The 14,730-nt window shown below is 43.4% G+C and overlaps 1 protein-coding gene across 2 annotated transcripts in view; it reads left to right on the top strand.

The window, feature by feature from the left end:
• Positions 1-14,730, top strand: part of LOC133558588 (vasorin-like) — a 51,832-nt gene that overhangs the window by 24,019 nt on the left and 13,083 nt on the right. Inside the window, exons 2-3 of one of the 2 annotated variants that reach the window (XM_061909859.1) lie at positions 3,263-3,329; positions 3,420-3,577. The exons of the other annotated variant lie outside the window; for it this stretch is intronic. The gene's annotated coding sequence lies outside the window, so the exon portion shown is untranslated. The remainder of the gene's footprint in view (positions 1-3,262; positions 3,330-3,419; positions 3,578-14,730) is intronic. 2 annotated transcript variants of the gene reach the window in all.

Below are 14,730 nucleotides of genomic sequence, written 5' to 3'. Positions count from 1 at the left end.
TGGCTCAAAATCTCACGACACATGGCCCCATTTATTCTTTCCTTAACACGGATCAATCGTCCTGTCCCCTTAGCAGAAAAACAGCCCCAAAGCATGATGTTTCCACCCCCATGCTTCACAGTAGTTATGGTGTTCTTGGGATGCAACTCAGTATTCTTCTTTCTCCAAACACGATGAGTTGAGTTTGTACCAAAATGGATACATGGATGATACAGCAGAAGATTGGGAGAATGTCATGTGGTCAGATGAAACCAAAATAGAACTTTTTGGTATAAACTCAACTCGTCGTGTTTGGAGGAAGAAGAATAATGAGTTGCATCCCAAGAACACCACACCTACTGTGAAGCATGGGGGTGGAAACATCACGGTTTGGGGCTGTTTTTCTGCTAAGGGGACAGGACGATTGATCCGTGTGAAGGAAAGAATGAATGGGGCCATGTATCCTGAAATTTTGAGCCAAAACCTCCCTTCAGTGAGACCTTTGAATGGTTGACCAAATACTCATTTTCCACCATAATTTACAAATAAATTCTTTAAAATTCCTACAATGTGAATTTCTGGATTTTTTTTTCACATTCTGTCTCTCACAGTTGAAGTGTACCTATGATGAAAATTACAGACCTCTGCCATCATTTTAAGTGGGAGAACTTGCACAATCGGTGGCTGACTAAATACTTTTTTGCCCCACTGTATCTGCAGCTCATGCATGAACAAATATTATTTTCTCCCACAAATTTAGTGTGTGCAGCTTATGCGGCCTACAGTCCGGAAAATACGGTAATGCGAGTGTTACGTGGGGCCTAATTTATGCGCTCAAAGCCTGAAGAGGGTGGCGCATAATGCTTACAACACTTTGGAAAGTTAGTGCCTTTAAGGTTACAAATAGTGTATAAAACACCATTAACAGCATATTCATGTTACCAAAAAAAATGTTACTCCTTTTGTGTTGTTAATTATAAACACAAGTAATTAATGTAGTATTTTAGGATGGAAGTGCAATTTTAAACCAGCTTTGTAATGATGATGTATTCATCCGCAATTGTTGAATCATTACTGTATCTCATTAATATTGTGTTAATGTTATTGTTAAAACACGCGGCCGGGGTCGTACTTTGGACAACCCCAGTCGAAGCCTGTGTGCTCCTATTCCACGGTGGAACAATTTAGTCATAACATAATTCATCTTAGTCTGGCAACAAACTACAAAGTGCTGCGTAAAGTGTGCAATTGAGGCAAAATGTGTTTTTTTGTATTCTATTTGTGTGGCTGGCAGCATTTTTACAATGGGCATTTGTAGTAAATGAAAGCTAGTACCGACCTGAATCATGAGTCTAAACTGTGTGGGAACCACATGATTGAGCAACACAACTGGGAATATCTTATTATTATTTTTTATGGTGGGAGGGGAGACGTTTTTGGACTAAATTAGTTGTCCTCTGCAGCATGTGACCTCATCTGTCGGTGTCCTGTTGCCTAATATTGCCGCAATAGCATATGCTTTCATATTGTAGGACACAGATATTTTCATCAATTGTTTCAGGGACAACATTTTTAGAAAGCTAAGCTGCACTCCTCTTTTCACTAATGTCTAATTTTGTATATTACGGAGAACCAGTGTCCTCTACAATAGACGTTTCATTTTGGTCTATTTATTTTGTCAGCGTTACAGGAGCGCTCTGCTGTTTTATACGACCTTCTGCAAAACTATGAGTCTCTCACAAGTTTTTCAAAATGACAACAACAGGAGTGCTCTTGTGTTTTCGAAATATGCTGAACAAATGTTTTGTCTCTAGCCCTGCGATGAGGTGGCGACTTGTCCAGGGTGTAGCCCGCTTTCCACCCGAATGCAGCTGAGATACGCTCCAGCACCCCCCGCGACCTCGAAAGGGACAAGCGGTAGAAAATGGATGGATGAATGTTTGTCTCTAAAGTTTTAAACTGAACTCGCGGGCCGGTTGCAAGGTCATTTCTAGGCCGGATTTGGTCCCCGGGCTGCCAGTTGAATAGCACTGATGTAGGACTTTTATTTCTTCCTTAATGATGAAGCCATTCAATGACAACAGCCTCGTCACTCTGACGTCTGTAGTCATGAAGTCCTTTGAGAGACTGGCGATGCGCCACTTAAGGGACGCCCCTGCAGTTTGCTAGGCAAACATGTCGCTGGAGGATCCAGTCAACATGGGACTGAACCAAATCTTGCATCACCTTGACTCCCTACGGACCATTCTTGCCAACACTCCCGATTTTCCCAGGAGATTCCCGAATTCCCGATTTTCCCAGGAGATTCCCGAATTTCAGTGCCCCTCCCGAAAATCTCCCGGGGCAACCATTCTCCCGAATTTCCGCCCGGATAACAATAATGGGGGCTGCCTTAAAGGCACTGCCTTTAGTGTCCTCTACAACCTGCCGTCACGTCCGCTTTCCCTCCATACAAACAGCGTGCCGGCCAAGTCTCATAATATATACGTCTTTTTAACACACGAGTGAATGATATGCATACTTGATCAACAGCCATACAGGTCACGCCGAGGGTGGCCTTATAAACAAACTCTTAACACTGTTACAAATGTGCGGCACACTGTGAACCCACACCAAACAAGAATGACAAACACATTTCGGGAGAACATCCGCACCGTAGCACAACATAAACACAACTGAACAAATACCCAGAACCCCTCGCAGCACTAACTCTTCCGGGACGCTACAATATGCACCCCCAACTCGCCCTTGTCAACCCCGCCCAGCGTCCCAGCCCCATCTCCCGAATTCGGAGGTCTCAGGGTTGGCAAGTATGCTAGGAACCTACACTACGATCCTGTTTGTGGACTTCAGCTCGGCATTTAACACTATCCTGCACCACAAACTCACCCAGCTCTGAGTGCCGGCCTCCACCTGTCAGTGGATCACCAACTGACTGAGGAGCATCACATCTAGCGCCTGGGCAATCAGCACTGGCAACCCCAGGAGTGTGTTCTCTTCCCACTGTTTTTCTCCCTCTACACAAATGACTGCACCTCAGTGGACCCTTCTGTGAAACTCTTAAAGTTCTCAGCCAACACCACCGTCATGGCTGTCATGCAGGACCGCGACAAGTCTGCCAGCAGACGGGAGATGGAACAGCTTATTCTCTGGTGCAGTCAGAACCATCTGTAGCTCAACCCGTTTTACACTGGGGAGATGACATTAGACTTCAGACGAAGCCCTAACCCACTAACCCCCTCACCATTCTGATCAGCACAGTGTCTACTTTGGACTCTTTCAGGTTCCTGGGATCCACAGGCTCACAGGGCCTGAGAGGGACCTCCCACATAGAAACAATCAGAAAAAAGGTACAGTAAAGGCTGTACTTCCTGTGTCAGCTCAAGAATTTCAACCTGTCCCAGAAGCTGCTGATCATGTATTACTCCTCCATCATTCAGTCTGTCCTGTGCACCTCCATCACTGTCTGCTTTGGATCTGCAACCAAGCTGGACAGACACAGACTTCAACGGACAATTAAGACTGCAGAAAAAAATCAACGGAGCGGACCGTCCACGCATCCAGGACTTTTACCGATGCAGTGTCAGGAAACGGAAAGGTAGCGTCACTGCAGACCCCTCACACCCTGGTCACAAACAGTCTAAATTCCTTCCCTCCGGTCGGCGTTACTAAACACTGACACTTTACGCCAAAACAAACCGTCTTAAAAACAGTTTCTCCACCTGGGTTATCAATCTGACTCATCGGTCAGTGCTCTCTTCACCAATGCAGTATTATTTTTTTAACCTTGCAAATGTTCCTAATTGAAGTAAATGGTAAATGGGTTGTACTTGTATAGCGCTTTTCTACCTTTTTTTTAAGGAACTCCAAGCGCTTTGACACTATTTCCACATTCACCCATTCTCACACACACATTCACACACCGATGGCGGGAGCTGCCATGCAAGGCGCTAACCAGGACCCATCAGGAGCAAGGGTGAAGTGTTTTGCTCAAGGACACAACAGACGTGACTAGGATGGTAGAAGGTGGGGATTGAACCAGTAACCCTCAGATTGCTGGCACAGCCACTCTCCCAACTTCGCCACGCCGTCCCCGTATGTGTTTATGTTAAATATGTGTTTTTGTTGAACGTGAACACGGAGCTATTCATTTTAATGTAAGACATTATCAGTACATGTCAGTCATCAGTCCTGCCAAACCGATGATTTCCCGATATTCCCGACTTCCCATATGATTGTATGTATTTTCTTTGCTGATCCATGAAAGTCTTAATGCCACCATCTTGTCGTGACATCACGAGTCGGGTCCAGTTCAGGTCCGTGCTAAGCAGTTGCACTCTGCCACATCCGTAACCCATGGACCTGCCAACCCTGTGAGCAGACGGACACTTGGACGCGATTAAAGGGAAAATGTTCCGGTGCAATTCTGACTCGGCGGAGAGGAAAGGAGCACTGAATGTGTGGAGATGTTGATGGCAAATGAAAGGGAACAGTCAGGTGAAAGTTATACGTACGGGGTGGTCTTTCTACCTCGGGGTTGCATCAATAGTGGGGTGACAGAGGCCCAAAGGAAGGATGAGCACTTGTTTATATTTGTGCTTAATTATTCAATGTATTGTTTACTTTGAACAAAAATAGCACAGTCTACCAAGTCAAGTTTTTTCTGTGTTAAACATACCTGGCAAGTAAAGCTGATTCTGATCGTAAATTGAGGTGCTGTATGTCCTCCCCATTTTTTAATTATGTCAAACGTCAGGCATTAATAATGCTATCAGTGTAAAATCTGGCCAGCGGTGTGTGCATGTGTGTTAACGCGCCATCCCTCGCAGTTTTTCCCTCTCCAATCCAAGAATCCCAACAAGCCTCAGGCCGTGTCATAGAGCCGTGTGCAAGGTTGACGAGCAACCGCATTGTCGCCTCCTCCTGCTACGGATGTGGTTGTGCGTTATTACATTGAAAAAAATAAATACAACCAATCTACGTCAGCAGCCTGTCACGTCAAACACTCAGCTATTTTTAAACACGGGCCAGTAACCTCACAAATACAAACAAATACAAGACACGGGAGTGTAAACACGAACTTTGACCTCATTCAACTCACTCACTTGTAACAAGAGCTTTTCCATCCACCACGGTGCAACACGAGCACAAAACACAGGCCTCGAAGTTGGTTACAATGAATTTAGACATGTTGTGTGTCTCTGGTAATGCAGGTTGATTATAAGTGAATAATTACACCAGCTGCAATTGCAATAGTGAAAAGGATCTGATTGAAGAATTTCTTGTCGATGAAAGGCAATGAAATGTAATAAGACCTGGTTTGCTGAGATAGTGTCTGAACATGTCAGATGGGACTTTCCTTGTTTAAATTGCTAATAAGTGCAATGCTTGGATCAAATCCAGATTCGTTTGAATGTCGCCTTTCAGCTTGCAAGCCTGCTTATGTATAGAAAAATGAAAGAAAAAAAAAAGAAAAGAAAAGCTGAGATATGCGATGTGCTTTAAAGGCGTACTGAAACCCACTACCAACCACCACGCAGTCTGATAGTTTATATATCAATGATGAAATATTAACATTGCAACACATGCCAATACGGCCTTTTTAATTTACTAAATTACAATTTAAAATTTCCCGGGAGTTTCGTCCTGTAAACGTCGTGTAATGATGACGTGTACACAAGACGTCACAGGTTTTTAGGAAGTAAGAGCCCTGCACACACACACAGCTAAATGTCGTCTGCTTAAACGGCATAGTTACACAGTATTTTGGAGATCTGTGTTGCTGAATCTTTTGCAATTTGTTCAATTAATATTGGAGAAGTCACAGTACAAAGATAGAGTTGGGAAGCTTTAGCCTTTAGCCACACAAACACACGGTGATTCCTTGTTTAAAATTCCTGGAGGTGAAAAATTACTATGGATCAGAGCGGTCAAGCGAGCATGAATCAAAACGGAATGTCAACCAGCAGGTTTCGGTGGGAAAATTGTGGTTAAAAAGTTGCTTCTTACTGGAGAAAAGCTGAGCTTGTGCCGTCAATAGCTGCCGTCGACTCCCTTGAGACACTGGCGTCAAGACACCCGTGAAGACACTCTTCCGACTATCAGGTAATATTTAACTCACTAAAACACCAGCAACACAATAGAAATATAAGGGATTTCCCAGAATTAAGCTAGTAAATGTGTCTAAAAACATCGGAATCCGTCCCAATCGCGTTTTTTGTTTTTTTTCCTAGTCCGTCGCTATCAATATCCTCAAACACAAATCTTTCATCCTCGCTCAAATTAATGGGGAAATTGTCGTTTTCTCGGTCCGATTAGCACTTTTTGTTGGAGGCTCCCATTAAAAACAATGTGGATATGTGAGGAGCCCCCATACTTGTGACGTCATCTTCTGCGACTTCTGGTAGAGGCAAGGGTTTTGTCTTAGCACCGAAAGTTGCGAACTTTATTGTGGATGTTCTCTACTAAATCCTTTCAGCAAAAATATGGCAATATCGCAAAATGATCAAGTATGACACATAGAATGGACCTGCTATCCCCGTTTAAATAAGAAAATCTCATTTCAATAGGCCTTTAAAGATCATTTCATTTTATAATAATAAAATGTTCTTTTTTTTTTTACAATGTTGTACAACTTTTTGATTGAGTGGATTTTCCCCAAAAATTTAGTGGGATAAATTACTGTAATTTTTGGACAAACTTCATGTTCTACATACACTAAATGGCCAAAAGTATTTGGCCACCTGCCTTTACTCACATATGAACTTGAAGTGCCATCCCATGGAATTGTCCAAAATGTTTTGGTATCCTGGAGCATTCAAAGTTCCTTTCACTGGAACTAAGGGGCCAAGTCCAACTCCTGAAAAACAACCCCACACCATAATTCCTCCTCCACCAAATTTCAAACTCTGCATGTAGCGTTCTCCTGGCAACTTCCAAACCCAGACTTGTCCATCAGATGGAAAAGCGTGATTAGAGTCCAATGGCGACGTGCTTTACACCACAGCATCCCACGCTTTGCATTGGACTTGGTGATGTACTGCTTAGATGCTGCTGCACGGCCATGGAAACCCTTTCCATGAAGCTCTCTGCGTACTGTATGTGGGTTAATTTGAAGGTCACATGAAGTTTGGAGCTCTGTAGCAACTGACTGTGCAGAAAGTCTTTGCATGCGCTTCAGCATCTGCTGACCCCTCTCTGCCAGTTTACGTGGCCTACCACTTGGAGGCTGACTTGCTGTTGGTCCAAAACTCTTCACTTTTCTTATAATAAAGTTGACCTTGCAATATTTAGCAGCGAGGAAATTTTACGACTGGATTTGTTGCACAGGTGGCATCCTATGACAGTTTCACGCTGGAAATCACTGAGAGCGGCCCATTCTTTCACAAATGTTTATTGAAGCAGTCTCCATTCCTAAGTGCTTGATTTTATACAGCAGGCCAAGTGATTAGGACACCCGATTCTCATCATTTGGATGGTTTGCCAAATACTTTTGGCAATATACTGTATATTGGCTGCATAAGTCTATAGGATGCAGCTGTACATATTGAAACATGAAATATTGGTGGTGATGGATTTCCGTTTCGTGCGGCGGCTCTGTTTCCTTTTTTTTTTTTTTTTGGACCAGTTGATCGTTTTCAGCTTTGAGGAATTGTCGTCTGCATTTTTCTGTGTCTTTGTCGTAATGACGGTGGGTGCATGACACGCGAAAATGGCTGAATGAACGATTGTGTGAGTGCGTATGCAGCTGGGATAGGCTCCAGCACCACCCGGGATCCCGTTAGAGACACGCGGTAGAAAGTGGATGGATGGATGGATGTCTTTTGTGTGTATATTAGAAGTTTCAGATCTTTGAGTTCAACTCGTGAAAAATGGGTGCTGAAGCAAAAGTGTCGCGTTTATATTTCTTTTCAGTGTATATTCTTCAGGGGTGCGCCGAAGAATCAATGCCCATCCAAATTGCAATTTTTATTTGTTCCGATTCTAAATCATAATTTGATTTGAAGGGCACCTAGTATGCAAAAGCAACTTTTTTTTAACCTATTGGTACCTATTGTTTTTTTGTGTATTCAGGATCTGCATAAGTCCTGAAAATGGCAGAAATATTTATAAAACAATCTTGCTTTCCTTCACCCTTCCTCAAAACGTGACTTTTTTCTTATTGGTGACGTCAGCGCATATCTCCCCGCCATTGTATTCGGACGTTGTTCCTTCCTTTTCTCTGTCCTTTCTGCTGTCGCCATTCATAATACAAAGTAGCGTATAGTTTGAACTAGGGTCGTACGGTATACCGGTATTAGTATAGTACCGCGATACCAATGAATCATATTCGGTACTATACCATCTCTGAAATGTACCAGTCTCCCACCCTCCCACGGCCGCGTCGAAGTCACGTCGTGACATTGCTGGTTTACGAGCAGAGGAGCATGTTCGGCAGTGCACAATCACAGAGTACTTACAAGCAGACACATTGTGTAGACAGCAAAGAGAGATCGGATGCATTTTAGCTTAAAAACTAACGATTAAGGTGAAGTTATAACACTGAAACGTCTTCAGGAAGAGGTGCTTTAAGACATGGCTAGCTAGCTAGCGGCTAACGTCCATCTGCCGTTGGCAGTGTTTTAGCTACTCCTAAATTACTAATCCTGGTCTCCATGGCGACAAATAAAGTGACTTTCTTACAAGTATCATCCCTGCAGGACGAGGAATAGCTAAACATGCTTCAGTACTCACCGTAGCTCACCGGCAAGAAAATGTAAACAAACGCCATTGGTGGATCTACACCTAACATCCACTGTAATGATATCAAGTACAGGCACGTATCGAGTCGATACTACTATGATTACGTCAATATTTTTTGGCATCACAACATCTTCTTTCGTTTTTTTTTTTAAATGTATATTATATTTATAAATTTTGGAAATATGTCCCTGGACACGAGGACTTTGAATATGACCAATATATGATCCTGTAACTGCTTGATATCGGATTGATACCCAAACGTGTGGTATCGTCCAAAACTAATGCAAAGTATCAAGCAACAGAAGAATAAATGATTATTACATTTTAACAGAAGTGTAGTTAGCACATATTAAAAGAGAAAGACATAGTCTTACCAACGTGTCCTGGGTCTTTCCCGTGGCCTCCTACTGGTTGGACGTGCCCTAAACACCTCCACAGGGAGGCGTTCGGGTGGCATGCTGACCAGATGCCCGAACCACCTCATCTGGCTCCTCTCGATGTGGAGGAGCAGCGGCTTTACTCTGAGTTCCAATGTCCGGCCGGTTCAGTTGTGATGTTACTTAGCAAAAAACTTTGTCTATTAGTCGAAAGAGAGACAACGAGAATGGATGTGATTAAAAAAAGGTAGCGTGTGCTTTGTATTACCTGGTCGTCGAGGAAAATGGAGAATGAATTTGGACTGGCAAAGCGAATGAATTTGGACTGGCAAAGCAGACTGTATCAGTTATTATCCGCCATGTATGTCGCGGACTCAACGTCTAGGTCCAGAGTATATAACGTCACCAAAAAGGAATGGACAATGAAGGTGAAGGCAAAAGAGTGAGGAGTGTCCTGACCAGATATCTAGATCCCCAGATTGATTAATGTTAAAAGGGAACATTATCACAATTTCAGAAGGGTTAAAACCAATAAAAATCAATTCCCAGTGGCTTATTTTATTTTTCGAAATTTTTTAAAAATTTTACCCGTCCCGGAATATCCCTAAAAAAAGCTTTAAAGTGCTTGATTTTCGCTATTTGCTTAAGCCACTGTGCATTTCCCTGTGACGTCACATAGCGATTCCAATACAAACAATGGCGAATAGCACAGCAAGATATAGCGACATTAGCTAGGATTCAGACTCGGATTTCAGAGGCTTAAGCGATTCAACAGATTACGCATGTATTGAAACAGATGGTTGGAGTATGGAGGCAGATAGCGAAAAGGAAATTGAAGAAGAAACTGAAGCTATTGAGCGAATAGCTATTGACGCTATTTGGCCATCTTTGCGTTAGCATCGCCAGTAAAATGTGCAGACCAACCGATCAGGACTTTCGCATTGACACTGGATCAACTTAAATCCGTCGATTGGTAAGTGTTTGTTTCAGATTAAATGTGGTTGGAAGGCAACGCTGGATGTAATTATGGTTTCAAATGTACATACAGGTAGCCTAAATAGCAAATATGTCTGATTAGCACATAAGTCCATAACAACAACAACACTCACCTTTGTGATTTCGTTGACTTTATCGTTGGGAATGCATCTGCTTTGAGTGTCGCAGAATATCCAGACATTTTTGCCATCTCTGTTGTAGCATCGCCGGTAAAAAACAAACGGGGGACTTTTGCATCTCTTGACACTGGAGCAACTTAAATCCGTTTATTGCTAAGTGTTTGTTTGGCATTAAATGTGGGTGGAAGGAAAGGCTAGATGTAAATATAGCTACAAATGAGGCGTAATGCTGCAATATGTACACACAGCTAGCCTAAATAGCATGTTAGCATCGATTAGCATGCCGTGCTAATCGATGCACATTCTACGTAAATCAACTTGAATCCGTCCCTGATCGTGTTGTTACACCCTCCGACAACATCCTGACGAGGCTTGATGTCTCCAAGGTATCGGAAAACAGTAAAAAAAACGGAAAATAACAGAGCTGATTTGACTTAAGGCGTCTGATGTGTAGGGAAAAATGGCGTTGAGTACCGATGTGACGTCACGTTCTGACGTCGTCGCTCAGAGAGGCATAAACAGAAAGGCGTTTAATTCGCCAAAATTCACCCATTTAGAGTTCGGAAATCGGTTAAAAAAATATATGGTCTGTTTTCTTTAACATCAAGGTATATATTGACACTTACATGGGTCTGGTGATAATGTTCCCCTTTAAATGTTCTTTATCACATTGTTTACGTGTCTAATAAAGATTTGATTAATATATGATGGCTGAGGTGTGATTCACTACAATAGGGGCCCACAGCGCACTGGATTCCAGTTAACTGAAATACCACAGAACCGGATTTTGTTCAGATAAGTTCAATTTAAGAACTTGCACACAAAGCAACACCGAAGGTGACTATGACGTGCGCATTTTCCGCGCATGCGCACTAGGTCGCATTACGCCGGGGGACAGAGGGGTGCGGGGGTCACATTGTTGTGTGTGGACACGGATAAGGTTAGGTATGATTTACCCTGGATAACCTTATCTGGCTCAGTGTGAACGGGGGCCTAAGAAGCTGTACCCGTTGTGCTTGGTAAAAACAAGGCTACATGAAAAAGGCTGAAAGCTGACTACCACTACAACGCTAGATTTTGGGATTAAATATCCATATTTTTGGATGCTTAGGAAACTCACAATAAGTCCACGAGAAAAGCTCGCCCCCGGTGCTTTGCATTGTGAGACTGCAACCAAGAACAGTCAAAATCAAAGTGACGTGCGCAATGTTTTCGTCATCCAAATAAAAGTGCAATGACTTCCATATTTGTCTTCACACAGAGCGGGGGAGGCCGCCTGCTTCCTTGCTGCGAAAGTAATAGCAGGGATCACGTCCGCTCTCGTAAATCACCCGCCTGGTGCTGATATAGGCTGGCCGGCAAAGAGTTAAAGGACTTCTCAGTTGTTAGAATGCAGCCATTGTTTCCTTCTTTGTCAAGGTCACTAAGATTGAACACAGGCAGACGCTACAACTAATTGATTGCCCTTCTACACAGACAAGAAGTGTGTGTTTACTCTGTGAAGACGTTTGTCAGAGGTTTAAGTAAGCAGATATGGGGCAAGTAAACACACACACAGCACTACGGAGGTTGTAGTCTGCAGTAAATCTGCCAACACGTTTCTGACCTAACACTGGGGTAATGAGGATATCCAACTTTTTACACTGGTTGTATGTGTTTGTGCGTGTTAAAGTGTGGAGACAAAAAAAGAGCTTGAGTTCAAATATCTAGAATTTGTAAGACAGCTTGTTTTTTTGTTTTTTTAAAACTGACTTTTCACTCCAAATTTCCAATCACTCAGATCTAAGAGCACAGTTTAGGTTCAATTTACACAATTGAATATCTCAGTTACTCAGACAACAATGTGTTTATATAAGTTGGGTTTGTTACGTCTCGTCTCGACTACTGTAACGTATTATTTTCGGGTCTCCCCATGTCTAGCATTAAACGATTCCAATTGGTACAAAATGCGGCTGCTAGACTTTTGATAAGAACAAGAAAGTTTGATCACATTACGCCTATAATGGCTCACCTGCACTGGCTTCCTGTGCACTTAAGATGTGACTTTAAGGTTTTACTACTTACGTATAAAATACTACACGGTCTAGCTCCATCCTATGTTGCCGATTGTATTGTACCATATGTCCCGGCAAGAAATCTGCGTTCAAAGGACTCCGGCTTAATAGTGATTCCTAAAGCCCAAAAAAAGTCTGCGGGCTATAGAGCGTTTTCCGTTGGGGCTCCAGTACTCTGGAATGCCCTCCCGGTAACAGTTCGAGATGCTACCTCAGTAGAAACATTTAAGTCTCACCTTAAAACTCATTTGTATACTCTAGCCTTTAAATAGACTCCCTTTTTAGACCAGTTGATCTGCCGCTTCTTTTCTTTTTCTCCTCTGTCCCCCCCCCCCCTTGTGGAGGGGGTCTGGTCCGATGGCCATGGATGAAGTACTGGCTGTTTAGAGTCGGGACTCAGGATGGACCGCTCGCCTGTGTATCGGTTGGGGACATCTCTACGCTGCTGATCCGACTTCGCTTGGGATGGTTTCCTGTTGACGGGACTCTCACTGCTGTCTTGGATCCGCTTTGAACTGAACTCTCACGGCTGTGTTGGAGCCACTATGGATTGCATTTTCACAGTATCATGGTAGCCCCTCTTGACATCCATTGCTTTTGGGCCCCTAGAGGGGTGGGGTTGCCCACATATGAGGTCCTCTCCAAGGTTCTCATAGTCATCATTGTCACTGGCATCCCACTGGGTGTGAGTTCTCCTTGCCCACTGGGTGTGAGTTTTCCTTGCCCTTGTGTGGGTTCTTCCGAGGATGTCGTAGTCGTAGTGGTTTGTACAGTCCTTTGAGACATTTGTGATTTAGGGCTATATAAATAAACATTGATTGATTGATTGTATCATTTAACCTTGGAAGCAGACGCCGGTCAGTCCGTGAGTTTATCAAAGTGCAGTTAACATTCACGGTTTTTCGATCATTCTGATTTAAAATGCTAATACTAATCTACAGAAGTTTCACCCAGGTTATCATTACTACCATTTATCGTTACATCCCTAGTGCAGACTTGGCCTACAATGAATAATCGATAAATTTAATTAGAAAATAGCTAATCATTATTTTCTGTTGCTTCGGTTAATCGTTTAGGTGTAACTATAAAACTTGATAAATTCAGACCACATGGACTCCCTGAAACTTGAAATACACAGACAGTTTTTGCTCGGCCGCTGCAATAGAGGACATATGGTAGTAGTGGTGTGCGGGTGCCATTAAAGTTACATTTTAAGTACCAATGATTGTCACACACACACACTAGGTGTGGTGAGATTTGTCCTCTGCATTTGACCTATCCCCTTGTTCACCCCCTGGGATGTGAGGGGAGCAGTGAGCAGCAGAGGTGGCCACGCCCGGGAATAATTTTTGGTGATTTAACCCCCAATTCCAACCCTTGATGCTGAGTGCCAAGCAGGAAAGTAATAGGTCCCATTTGTATAGTCTGACTCGGCCGGGGTTTGAATTCACAACCTACTGATCTCAGGGCGAGCACTCTAACCACTAAGTCACTGAGCAGAAAGTTGTTGTTTTTTTTAATTGTATTTTTATTAACGCACACATACTAAAAGTGCAATACTCAGTAGCTGCAGCCCTAGTGCAGTCAAATAGTGAAGTGAAGTGAATTATTTTTATATAGCGCTTTTTCTCTAGTGACTCAAAGCGCTTTACATAGTGAAACCCAATATCTAAGTTAGATTCAAACCAGTGTGGGTGGCAATGGAGCAAGTGGGTAAAGTGTCTTGCCCAAGGACACAACAGCAGTGACTAGGATGGCGAAAGCGGGAATCGAACCTGCAACCCTCAAGTTGCTGGCAGGGCCACCCTACCAACCGAGCTAAACCGAGATAACTCTTAAATTCAGCCTTTCCTCAGAGCGGTGTATAAAAACACATCTCTATTCTCTTATAACAGGGGTCGGCAACCCGTGGCTCCGGAGCCGCATGCTGCTCTTTGGCCACTCTGATGTGGCTCAGCTGCATAACCGGTTTCCAGATTTTGGTGCCTCTCCCGGACATTACCCGGGGTTAACATTCTCCGATTTTCACTCTGACTACAATATTGAGGGCGTGCCGTGATGGCTTTACTTTTAACGTCCTCTATAACAAGTCATTTACAACATGTCATCGCGCCCGCCCTTACGCCATGCTATCTGCGTGCCGGCCAGACGCATGCATTCTGCTGCTTCTGTCGTCACACGTACGAGATTGCAACGCATACTTGGTCAACAGCCATACAGGTTACACTGAAGGTTGTGATATAAACAACTTTAACACTCTTATTAATATGTGCCACGCTGTAAACCCACACCAAACAAGAATGACAAACACATTTATAACACATTATAAACGCAACATAACAATTACCCAGAATCCCATGCATCCATGACTATTCCAGGCTATATTATACACCCCCGCCCACCTAACCCCGCCAACCTCATCCGACGCACGGAGGGGGGGGGGGGGGGGGGCAGGGTTTGGTG

Source organism: Nerophis ophidion, linkage group LG01 (genome assembly GCF_033978795.1).
Source record: "Nerophis ophidion isolate RoL-2023_Sa linkage group LG01, RoL_Noph_v1.0, whole genome shotgun sequence".
Taxonomy (NCBI): Eukaryota; Metazoa; Chordata; class Actinopteri; order Syngnathiformes; family Syngnathidae; genus Nerophis; species Nerophis ophidion.
This window is presented reverse-complemented; position numbering and strand designations above follow the sequence as displayed.